Source organism: Triticum aestivum, chromosome 2A (genome assembly GCF_018294505.1).
Source record: "Triticum aestivum cultivar Chinese Spring chromosome 2A, IWGSC CS RefSeq v2.1, whole genome shotgun sequence".
NCBI classification, from domain to species: Eukaryota; Viridiplantae; Streptophyta; class Magnoliopsida; order Poales; family Poaceae; genus Triticum; species Triticum aestivum.
Window position 1 is genome coordinate 514,609,257 of NC_057797.1, and position 12,073 is coordinate 514,621,329.

Below are 12,073 nucleotides of genomic sequence, written 5' to 3' on the forward strand. Positions count from 1 at the left end.
TTGTACAAGATGTGAGAGACAATTGTCCCTGGTTGTTTATTACTAATTGTTTATTAATGACAATTGTACATAATACGAACGTGAATACAAAGAAACTGGGAAGTACGATTAGATAAGAGTTATTCATCTTTATAATGCAATATTTGGAGCTGAGGTGGAATTGCCTATTGGGTTGTCTCAGTGATATCGTGACAGAGGGTAGAAGTTGGAGCTTGCTGGTTTCTCCCGATCACAGAGGGCAGAGACAGCTTGGTCTTCGGGGTATTATGATTTTTCATATATACACATGTTGATTACGGGTCTTCGGGTGTATTGCAATTTCGCACATACGATATACTCCCTCCGTCCGGAAATACTTGTCATCATAATAAATAAAAGAGGGTGTATCTAGACGTATTTTAGTTCTAGATACATCTCTTTTTATCCATTTTGATGACAAGTATTTTCGGACGGAGGGAGTACATGTTAATTTGTTTCAACATGACAGCAGAAGAGATCATATTGTGTATATATGCTGTTCATGCACAGTCTGGTCAAGTTAAAACCCTCATACAGTAGTTCTAAAGTAAATTACAAATCGAGCCTGACGACCAGAATTGCTATAGTGTTGTCTCTTTGAATTTGAAAGCATGATGAGACATCAAAATAATAGTGTGCTTATGCTATTCATACAATCTTTTCAAGTAAACTTTCATTGTATTAATTTGTAGAAAAAATACAAAATAGATCTAAATTGCAAGAACAATTGTTATGAAGTTGTCTGTCTGGACTTGAAGGCATGAACACATAGTAGAAAAAGATAGCAGAAAATGAAGGAAGTACATATATCAATTTCTGCGACTGAATATTAATTTACATCTGAAATATTAGTTGAGCAACATTTCACATTTGTTAGAAAATCAGAGAAAATTGTACATCATGCATTCATTAATTCTCTAGTGCTGCCTAAAAACAATTGATTAGCTGCCAATCTGACCGTCTCCTTCCTATTTTCCGTCCTTTCCCCTGTTATTGGTTCCATCGGCTAATCCGCGCAGCTGGCCGTGTATCTGTGTTCTCCTCAGCCTGCTATGTGTAAATTAATACCCGGCAAATAAAGCTCTATCTGTCGGCATTGCGCTATCTTTCTTATACCAGGCAAATGCAACACTAAATTTTATTGAGTAAAGAAGGAACACGGTACTTCGGAACACTGCAAATATATGCTTTGTTGATTCATCTACCAGTTGCATGGCTTCATCAAATTTTGAACTTGCATGGTTCAACAAAATCAAACAATGAACTCGCATGAACATTAGTTCAGAGGGCGATGATGCTCTGTCATTGGGATCAGGACCTCACATCTTAATGAAAGGAAGCAGTTATTAAGCAAGTCCAAAATCTGAGTGAGCCTTAGGCAGTCAACCCCATTGCAGAACCATGTCTGATAGAAAAACACTAACAACATCTAACTAACAAAGAGTGACTTGACCCATATATGTCTGCAAATGCAGCTCACATATTACTACGCAAGAAAACAAAATCAAGTTGCTGCTGCTTCTTCATATAAACGATCATAAAATAAGATGAGAAGGCAGACACAGCAAGCAGGAAGGCAGGACCTTCCAGCACAACTGTGATTCCTTCAACAGTGACGTAGCGGTGTCCCTGGGGACGTACCTGCAGTCACCCATATTGTACTCCTTCTGTGGACACAAGAGAACATACTTGTGTGAAGTTTAGGACTGCCAACCTCAAAAATGAAGAAGGAACTTTGAGATCTTTGAGACCTTTGCCTCTTTCAAGTAACAACATATGGTTCTTTTCTAAGAAATCAGAGGAGACAAGGAAATAAAAAAGAGAGTGATGCATGAGATGTAACGAAGATGCAAGATGATAAGACTCACCTGCTCATTGTGGCCAAGGCTAATCTGTGTTCCATCTGTTAACACTGAATGCACTTGAACAATCCTTAGGAATCCATGTCTCATGCATCATGCAGTCGAAACAACCTGGAAAGAGGAACTGGCTATGAACAAAACTAATTTATAAGAAAGATGCTACAGAAGATCAATCAACTGTCTATTGAATAGTGATTTCTTTCTCCGTGATCCTTGCAACAACAAAAATGTTGACTTTACTCATCATCATAGTATAGCTTGGTAAGAAGCTACTTCGCCAACCATCATGACAAACTAAAACCATCCGGGTCTGATGAAATCAAGGGTCATTCTAACATGGCATTTTGTGTTATATTCCCTCTGTCCCAAAATATAAGAACGTTTTTAACACTACACTAGTGTGAAAAACGTTCTTATATTATGGGACGGAGGGAGTAATATATAAGACAATAGCTGGATAGCTTGACAAATCAGGTCAAATAAAGGTTTTGCGCCAGAGAACAAAATAAAATTTGTTGTGGCGAAATCAGTAGCAAAGAAGCAATAAGAAAACACAAAAAATACAAGTAATATATATGATACAGTAATAAAGTATGTCATGCAAAATGCAGTAAACAATTACAGCCCATGCAGTTATACCAGATGAAAGTAGGATATCAAAAAATACCTGACCAAATGAAGCTCACACAGCTATTTGCCACCAATTTATCAAACAATACTGTACATGAACCTGCAATACTTACATACAGTAGATCAGTAGTGCTACTTTTTTTTTAGATCAACCGTGCAACATTTAGTTAGTATATGTATGAAGCGCAAATATATTACAGATGAGGCTAACTACATCCAGAGGCCCAGACAGTTAGTATATTCTTACCACAGATACTTCAATCGGAGTGGTTTTCGATATGAAACTGTATTGCCATGTCCGCCAACATATTCTTTCATAAAGTATCAATCAAAACTGAAAATTTGTGTTTTGCAAGTGCCACTTTCAATGTTCAGGTTCAATTCATCATACAATTATGGAATATTAACTCTGAAATAAAATATGACCGTGCAACACTTCTTCTCCTCCTCTCGGATGTAAATAGAATACCGAAATCCGGAATTTCCGAGTTACCTGCACACATGCCATTCTCGCAGAACCCGAACGACCACTTCTCCTCTCCTCACCATAAACCTTCACACAACACATCAGAAAATAAGAATTGGACATCTGAATAAAAAGGTCCAAGCAATGCAGGCTGAAGTTCAGAGCAATTGAGCTCGTTGTCAGGTGGCCCGTCATCTCTGACGTGCTAGAGTTAGCGAGACGCCATGGACGACACCATATGCTATTTTCCTCGTGCAGGAAGAGCACGAAGCCCCGTCGGACTATGAAGGGCACAGTCTTCATGGAGAAGAACTGCGACGTTCAGAGGATGCGGGGCCGCGGTCTTCCATGGGTGGACGGGTCACGGGAACCGAACGATAACGGGCCGGAGATGAGCGGAGGCCGGAAAGAAGGGCCAAATCGAGGAGGAAGAAGGCCAATCGGGAAGGATTCAACGCCTCCCGCCTCAGATCACGCAGAACATGAGAAAAGGAAGAGGGCCTTGCCGGCAGAATCCACCTCGCCTCTAATCTGTCCGGTCGGCCATGGCCGGTGGGCCTCTCTTGCTCGACGGTTGTGCTCCCCAAGTGAATCTTGTGCCGGTGGTGCCGTGGCTGCTGTGCATCGGAGGTGGCGGTGGCACGCCGCCGTTGCTTCGTCTCCTTGGCCGTACGCCTGCCACCAGCTCCACACGGACAAAAGATCGGAGTTGAAAGGCTAGGGTAGATGGGACAGTAGGGCGAGGAGGCGATCGAGGAGGCGAGGCAGCGACCGCCACGAAGGAGAAGACCCCTTTTATAGGCATATACGGCGGCCAACCGGTGGCACCACACTCGTCTCGAGTCTTCGCGCGAGAGGAGACTCAATAAAATATCTGAAAGACCACCGCTCAAGGTAACGTGAGACCCACCAGAAAAGCCCAGAAGGCAACGTGTCCATCGATGGAATAGGCAGTCAACCTCACAAGGACACCTGTCATGGCAACGGCGCACAGAACCAAACGTGCCTAAACAACCCCACCAAGCAAAAGATGAAATCAATAGTGAAACCACCGTGCACACGTGTCGCTCAAACAAGGGCAGTAAAAAAAAGTTCCAAAAACCCAGGTAATTGAATCCCTTACGGGCCTAGTATTCTAGTTATGTACGTGCAAAACTAATCAAAGATGAGATACCGCATGCATGTACTTGTGCATGTTTGCTTCACTGTATATTCTGCATTCATTTTATTTGTCAGTAATTAAATTCTCTTTGGTACAAAATCACGTCGAACACCATCCAAATAAAGTCACATATTGAAGCTAAACAACAACGTAAATTTTTTGGTCACATACCCAATGAGGGGCAAATTGGTCTTTTCAGGTGTCATTTGACACCGTTAAGGCTTAAAATGGATGGAAGTGTCATAAAGGACATAAAATTTAGACATGGTGTTACATAAGGAAGAAAAAAGTTTTCAGTGTCAAATAAGGAAACAATATTTAAAACAGTGTTATATAAGGAATTTTCTCTTCCCCTTACGGTGAATGCATTAGCAGAATGATATACTACAAACCAATATCGATCTTCTTGAAAACTTCTGTGCCTCTAAGTTCATAGTTGTTCAAGGTTATTTAGGTGCATTTATGGGTGAAGCTGTCAGAGTCTACATCTGCAAGAATATCTCTAGCTGTGGCAACAACACGTTATGGAAGAATCATGAATGACCTGATAACTGAAAAGCCCTCGCATTGGACTGGGCAAATAAATTCAGCACTACCATGTACAAAGGGATGTGTGGCATAGAATTTCCCTGATTTACGCTGACATATTCAGCCGAACAAAAATATAGTAGAACGCTAGTAGAAATATTCACCATAGTGATGATCCATTAACCATCGATGGTTCCAATCTGCAAACAGAACAGAGTTTCACAAGTCATTGTTGGATCAAAATGGGCCGTACAGGCGCTGAGGAAACAAGCAGTACCATCGCGCCAGTCCATCACCCTGCCTGCCGAATCCAAAGGACACCATCAGATGAAAAATTGGTTAGAAATGGGGTGCAAAATCGAGGAGGTGTTAGGGTTTAATCCAACAGAAAAGCCCCAAGCACGCACAGACGGTGCCTACAGATCAGGGGAACGAGGGGAGCTCGGAGTCCCCAGATTAGGGTTGAATTTGCAGCAAACAAAAACGGAAACCAAGAGCGCCTTCAGATTAAATTTCAGGGAGAAACGAAGGAGACCTAGCTGGGCCACGCCTCGGATTGATACCCCCCCATGCCGCGCTAACCTGAAACGGAGTTTGGAGCTTGGCGGAAGCGGTGCGCCTTCGTACCAATGGCCAAGCACCGGAGTTTCTTCGATTCTTCAGAAGGCAGAACGGGAAGAAGCGCCGGCCGGAGAGCGACGCGGGCAGTGTACTGTGCACGCTTGGGTTCAGGTTGCTTTACCTGAACCCCTTTTTTTATTATTATACAAGTGAAAATCGAAAATTCGAATCTGAACCCGAGCTCATCTGCACCTGCGCTCACGAAAAAAATCAAAATAAATACTAGAAAAATTCAAAAAATTCCAAAAAAAATTAGGGTGGTAGACAATTTGATGCGTGAGGTACCTCTAATTTTCAAAACATTTGGACTTCTGTGCAGCTCTTAGCAAAAAAGACAAATTGGAGGTCTGTAAAAATGTGTACTGTTTATATACTGTTCTGGTCTGATTTGTCTTTTTTGCTGAGAGCTATAAAGAAGTCTAAATGTTTTGAAAATTAAAATGTACCTCACACATCAAATTGTCTACCACCTTAATTTTTTTGAATTTTTTTGAAATTTTCTAAAAAATTTATGAATTTTTTTTGACCGGGTGCAGATGCACCCGGGCACCGAAACGCCGCTCTCGTAATAAGTCGCTTATTCTTGCTTCGCTTTGACCGGTTTGACAAATTTTACATTATTTTAGATATAAGAGAAATTTAAGTTTTTTTTTAGGGGTAGAAATTTTACAAGTCCGGTGCAGAAGCACGCGTGTCCGACACATCACGCAGCTCAACGGCCGTGCAGGGCCCGCAGCACGACTGAGGCCGTGGTTGGGCTGCGAGCCGAGGCCCGCGTGCCAGCACGGAACGGCCCATTGTTTCTGAAATTTTTATTTTTGAATGCCCAAAAGACTAAAAATAGGCCCAAATCAGCCCAAAAGGCTGAATAATACACGTGTCAACCAGCACACGTGCCATGTATCGGGCCGGCACATTTAGCTAATGTGATGTACCTGTTTATGGCTCCGGTGCACGGGCCCATTCCAAATATGTCTTTATTAACTTGGCTAAGCCTTTTCTCAACCAAAAAGAAAAGAATGCTTAGCTAAGGCTTACTCACTCTCCTTGAAAAGAAGGCGTATAATTTTTTTCTGAAGTCAAATGAAGTAACAAACTTGGTCAATTTTTGCATTCTTTGATTTCAAACTCGGTGTACATGCATTTTTTCTAGCACGGAGGGAGTAGCTTGTTATTCTTGGATTACTAGAGAGGACTTACCGTACTAAAAAAAACTAGACATGACTTACCTATTTTATAAGCTCATGTGCAAAACATAGTTGTAAGAATGTTAGCGGAAATTACAATCAAAATACTTTTAGTATAATACAATCAAATAAGGACACCATATGGAACAAAAAAATCGATAGGCCCCTTTCGCTAAAAAGGGAATTGATATATCACTTTTGATTTTTTGGACATGAACCAAAAGGAAATTACTAATTCTTATTGCAAAGAATATTTATAGTTTAATCCTTACGAAAGAAATTCTATAGTGGTTCTTTTATATGAGTATGCGGGTGGAAAAAATCATACGCCCATGAGTTTGTATGTTTTTTTCTATAGTGTTGCATCAAACACAATTTGGAAGTGGTGCCAGAAAAATGATTATTGGCATGCTTTGGCCCCTCTATAGAATATTGATTCATCGTCACAAAAAATATTGATTCATCACCTTGGGCCTTTTTTATTTCTCGTGTACGCATAGCTTTGATCTTATATGATTTTACTAGTTGTTGGTGTGTTTCTGTGCATGTGTTGGTATTGGTTGTGTGTATCATAGGACAAAGGATTTATAGCAAGCAGGTGCGGGGCACACAACCCCCTTTTTCTTTGGCTTTCGATTTTAAAATTTTGATATCTTCTGTATCAAAAGTCCAACTTAACTTTTATTTCCATATTCGTGTATTTGATGATGAGGCCTTTCATGAGATACATTTTGAATCCGTATTTGACGAGTTTTTAAAATTTTCTTAAGTTTCAACTTCTGAAACTTAATAGCAACCGACAAAATCGTGCATCTCAAATCCCACAACCAACAAAAATGTTTCAACTACTGAAACTTGGTACGAGCGCCCGACAGAAACACAAGTTTCAGAACCTCCGACCGACAAAAATGTAAGTTTTAAACCTGCTATTGACAAAAACATAAGTTTTAAAAACTGAAACTTAAAATTTATCGTGTCCACGTGCGGGGTCCAAGGATTTTGCAGTTGCGAGGCAATTGGGTGGCTGGGTAAGTGCATCCTCCCGCACATGTGTGTCCCTGTAAATTTCTGTGTATCGTATCTATATAGAGGAGTATGTGCTCATAGTGTTTGTATCCTCTCGAGTTTTGATATACTCCTTATAGTGTTTGTATCCTCTTGTATCTTGATAAAACGTTATAAAATTTATCCTCAAGTGAAAGAAATTTACCCTTTATCGAAAGGAAAACGGAAAACGATTCTAGCACCGCAGTACGCGAGTGCTTTCTTTCAAGGAAAAACAGTCCACCTATAATTGGCATCTTTAGCTGCTATTAGTAGTATCGTTTGTCTAAGCCAACTTGTCGGGTCAATTTCTTGTCTCATCGTGCAGCTCCCTATGATCCTGTCTCTCGATTTGGTCTTGCAGGGGCCGGCTCTAAATTCCAGTCGATCACTGTGTTACACGAGGATTAAAAATGCTCGAATCGAAGGTGGCGATCTATGGGAATCCCGAACCCTAGGGCGATTCTGCTACGAGCCTACGATGAAAACAAGCGAGGAGTCGGTCAACCTTGCATGTGCAGAGAAACGCTGCTCTGAAAAACACTGTTTGCAAAGAACAAAGTGATGCCATGTCAGACAACGAGCTTCGGTTCCCCATCGGTCGCCATAACTCAGCACCAACAAACAAGCTACTCCTACCTACTCTTCATCAATCATCACTCCCTGCGCAGATACTACCGCAGTACACACCATACAGTAGTCTCAGTTATTTGGCCAAGTTTTGTTTACTCAACGTAGAATGTCAAAAGGCCACAGGCATAATTAACATGGACAGGGATGACACCTTCCGGCAATTAAGATGAGCACTGAAAGGAAACAAGGAGATTGCATCCAGGCGCAACAAAATACTCCTAGTAAAGAGAGTGGCTGCTGCTGTTTAGCCATTTCTGTCGTTTTATGATCGCCAGGGCCTTTCTTATCGTTTTGCCAGTGGAACGTAACAGTTCGTCAGGCCCTCAAAAGAGCAAGCACGGCCCCCTTAAAGCGCGAGCATTTCGGATCAACCCTAGTACGATCCACTTTTCTGTGGAGCCAGCTTGTTGTATATTCCAAGCCTTTCTTTCTTGTGCTAGCGAACAGGGGAGCCTCGCAGCTCTCCGGGGAGACATCCTCATCTGACACATTGCGAGCATTCAGGTTCAGTGCCTTTGAGCTTCAAAAAAAAAGTTCAGGGCCTTTGGCTCTGTTCATATGCCATTTTTTCAATTTTTTGGAGTCGCTTTTCAAGGTTGCGACAAGAGAAGAGTACAAACAGATTTGCTAAGCCATCTCTAGAGCAACTACATAGTCATCATATGACCCGATCATCATAATAACCGTTAATATGACGGTTTTGATAAAAAATAATGCTATAATAATGCTACACTAGAGTTTTCGAGAAAATTGCACAAACCACCTACTTTTGGTGCTAATTTTGCACAGAACACTCATTTTACAGGTTTGTTGCAGAAAACATCATATTTTGGGGTAATTCATTGCAGCTAGGTTTAATCCACCATTTGGGTGTATTAACATGCTTCTTGACAAGTGGGTCCAGTTTGTAAGTGCGTCGGTGAAAAAAATAGCCACATCAGCAGCCAACTAGAACAATCAATATCTCATAATTCGTTGCTTCAATTGAGCTGAATTTTTTCTAGAATATTAGTGAGTGTACACATGGTTTACTTTTTTACATTTTTTTAAATGTTAAATTTGAACAAAAATATTGAAGGAGCCAACTAACATTGCAATACCGCCCAGTATTTTGATGCTAAAACCTCATGGCGGTAATTTTTTGGGGTGTACGACTTCATGATGTCTGTACTGGTCATATGATAACTACTTGGATGGTAAAACCTCATGGCGATAATATTTTGGTGCCTGAGACTTGATGATGTCAGTAATGGCTTTATGGCAACCACTTGGATGCTAAAGCCTAACGGCGAGAATATCTGTCATATCTCGGCGCCACTGATTCTATTTTATGAATATTGTGCCTATTTATGAATCATTTTAGATTTACATAGCAATCTTATGTTTTTCACATGAAAGTTTGTGGTGTGCTATTAACTAGATGTAACCAATAATGAAACTGGAAATTTCAGCTAGTTTGGATCACATAATAATGAGATATTCACAGTTTACATTGGCTCATACAAATTTTTTACTCAAAATTCAAAATTTTCAGAAAAAATGCAGAACAATTTCAATAAATCACACATGTACCCAATACTATTCTGGAAAAGGGCAGCTCATTTGGACCACCCGTTTGTGAGATATTTGCAATGTTAGTTGAGTCATTCAATTTTTTCGTTCAAATTTAACATTTTCAAAAAAAATGTAAAAAACCAATAAATCATACACGCACTTACTAATATTCTAGAAAAAAAGCAACTCAATTGAAGGAAAGAATTGTGAGATATCGACGGCTTTAGTTGGTTGCTGATGCTACAAGTTTTTTTTTGCCGCGGTGCACTTACAAACTGAACCCACTTGTCAGAAATCATGTCAACATACTCAAATGGTGCATTAGACCTAGCTGCAACGAATTACCCTAATATGTGACGTTTTGTGCAACAAACCTGTAAAATAGGTATTCTATGCAAAACTAGCACCAAAAGTAGGTGGTTTGTGCAATTTCCTCTAGAATTTTGATATGGCTTCTGGTTGATGTAATTTATAGAGTTCACTCGATAAACGACTTCGCAGCCTCCATATATGAAGGTCGGGGAGGGTCCATATGGAGCTCGCTCCAAACCCAACGGTCAGCATGGGAGGGAAATTTTAGCTTTCTTCCATCTCATGTCGTCCATATGATTTGAAGCAACCCAGCCTCCCACGCACCACCAGCGACGGGCACCCGACCATTAATGCCATGCCCCAGCACTTGGATTCCCGTGACAGCTCGTCGGATAGTCTCCATTGTCCACCACACACATCATCTCCTAGCTTATGTGTGAGCAGGCTGGGAGAAGCCCCGTCAGTAGGCGAGAGGAATGTGAGCATGGCCGCGTTTCTCAGTGAAAAGTGTGCCCCTTGATGGTCGTCTGTCGCCCCTCCTTAACTGCCTTCTTAATGGTAGCTCCAGCGGCTCTGACCTGCCTTCATGCGACCTCTTCCTCTTCAAAACATGTTTCAAAAATTATCCTCGGATGCCCTGGATCTCTTCTGAGAGCAGTTGGAAGTCATCCTTGACGTGCTCGCGAGGGATGAGCCGAAAGGGAGCAGCGGAATTGGGACCACGTGATCGCTCCCGCCATCGCCATTGTCGTGGAAGAATGGCTGGCCTGGGACAATTGCCCTGAGGCCATCTTTCGGGGCATCGAGGTCCGCAATGCCGCCGCCGCCATAGAAGCATGGCTGCCCTGAAGCGCGATCACCGAGGCACGCCGTCTGTTAGTGTCACTTAGTGGCGACTACAAGCACTGAAGCGAGCCGAAGGAGCGCCGCCGACATTGCCCCTCCATCGTCGGAGTCGTGTACAACTTGTTGTAGTATAAAGTCGGGAAGTCGTCGTGCTAAGGCCCTCATAGGACCAACGCATCAGAACAACAATCGCCGTCGATGAAAAATAACGTAGATCAGAAGTATCCAACCCGAAGACACACGAATATAGACGAACAACAACAAAATCCAAGCAAATCCATCAAAGATAGATCCATCGGAGATACACCTTCACACGCCCACCAATGATGCTAGACGCACCGCTGGAACGAAGCTAGGCGGGAAGATCTTTATTACATCTTCAGGGAAACTATAATAACGGTACCATAAGATAGACGACGCATTTGGGCCTATGGTTCTTTTGATGCTGTGGTAGATTACGATAACTCTTCTTTCCAAACAAGCTTTTATCTGTTATAATGCTTGGCTAATTAGTACACTTATTACTGAATTCTATGGCTTTTCTTACACTAATTTTTCTTGCCGGTCTTGTGATCTTGTCCGTCCATGGCGGGATCCGACGACCCGACGCACGCTCGCAGCATATCCAGGTGCACCTGCCACTTGGGCACGAACTCACGAAACACTGCCTCCGTCCTGCAATTTAAAACCGTGGCACGAACAGACGACAGGGCTTTTCCTCCTCAAAAGCTCCGACGGCGGCGAGAGCTCGATTAAGCAATCAAGCAAAGATGGCAGAGCGTCTGATCTTGAGAATGATGACACGCTCGCGCGCGTGGAGATTAACTAACGATTAAAGAGCTGCTCCCCGAGAAAACCACTTGGTTATCTGCGATGATGCATGCAGGCAGGAGTCAGGACAAGCGCAGCAAGGAGCATAGACTAGTTAAATAATCCCGCGGGAAGAGAATTTTCGTGTGTTCTTGAAATTGCTCCAAATTTGTGACTCACAGCGCCCAACCTATGAGATTGCCTTTGCCCTGGGATCTCTCCTCAGTTCCCGTTCCATTTCAAGCTACGGAGAGAATACTCCCATGGATCACATGCTTGTGCTTCGGCCTCCAGCGCTATTTACTTCAGATGAACGCCTGCCTGCCTGCCTGGTCGCAAGTCTTTCCCATGCCATGCCATTCCTCGCAGAAAACCACGAGTGTGAGATGTGACATGCTTA

General features: G+C 42.2%; 1 long non-coding RNA gene across 3 annotated transcripts; it reads right to left on the reverse strand.

The window, feature by feature from the left end:
* Positions 1-825: 825 nt before the first annotated feature.
* LOC123189168 (uncharacterized) lies at positions 826-4,817 on the reverse strand. Of its 3 annotated transcripts, none has more exons than XR_006495624.1 (4): positions 2,758-4,817; positions 2,548-2,610; positions 1,887-1,991; positions 826-1,685 (listed from the first exon to the last, which is right to left on the reverse strand). It is a non-coding gene; the product is annotated as an uncharacterized lncRNA (long non-coding RNA). The 3 variants fall into 3 exon arrangements; XR_006495625.1 differs by having other exon boundaries at positions 826-1,805; XR_006495623.1 differs by having other exon boundaries at positions 826-1,991.
* Between the last annotated feature and the right edge of the window lie 7,256 nt (positions 4,818-12,073).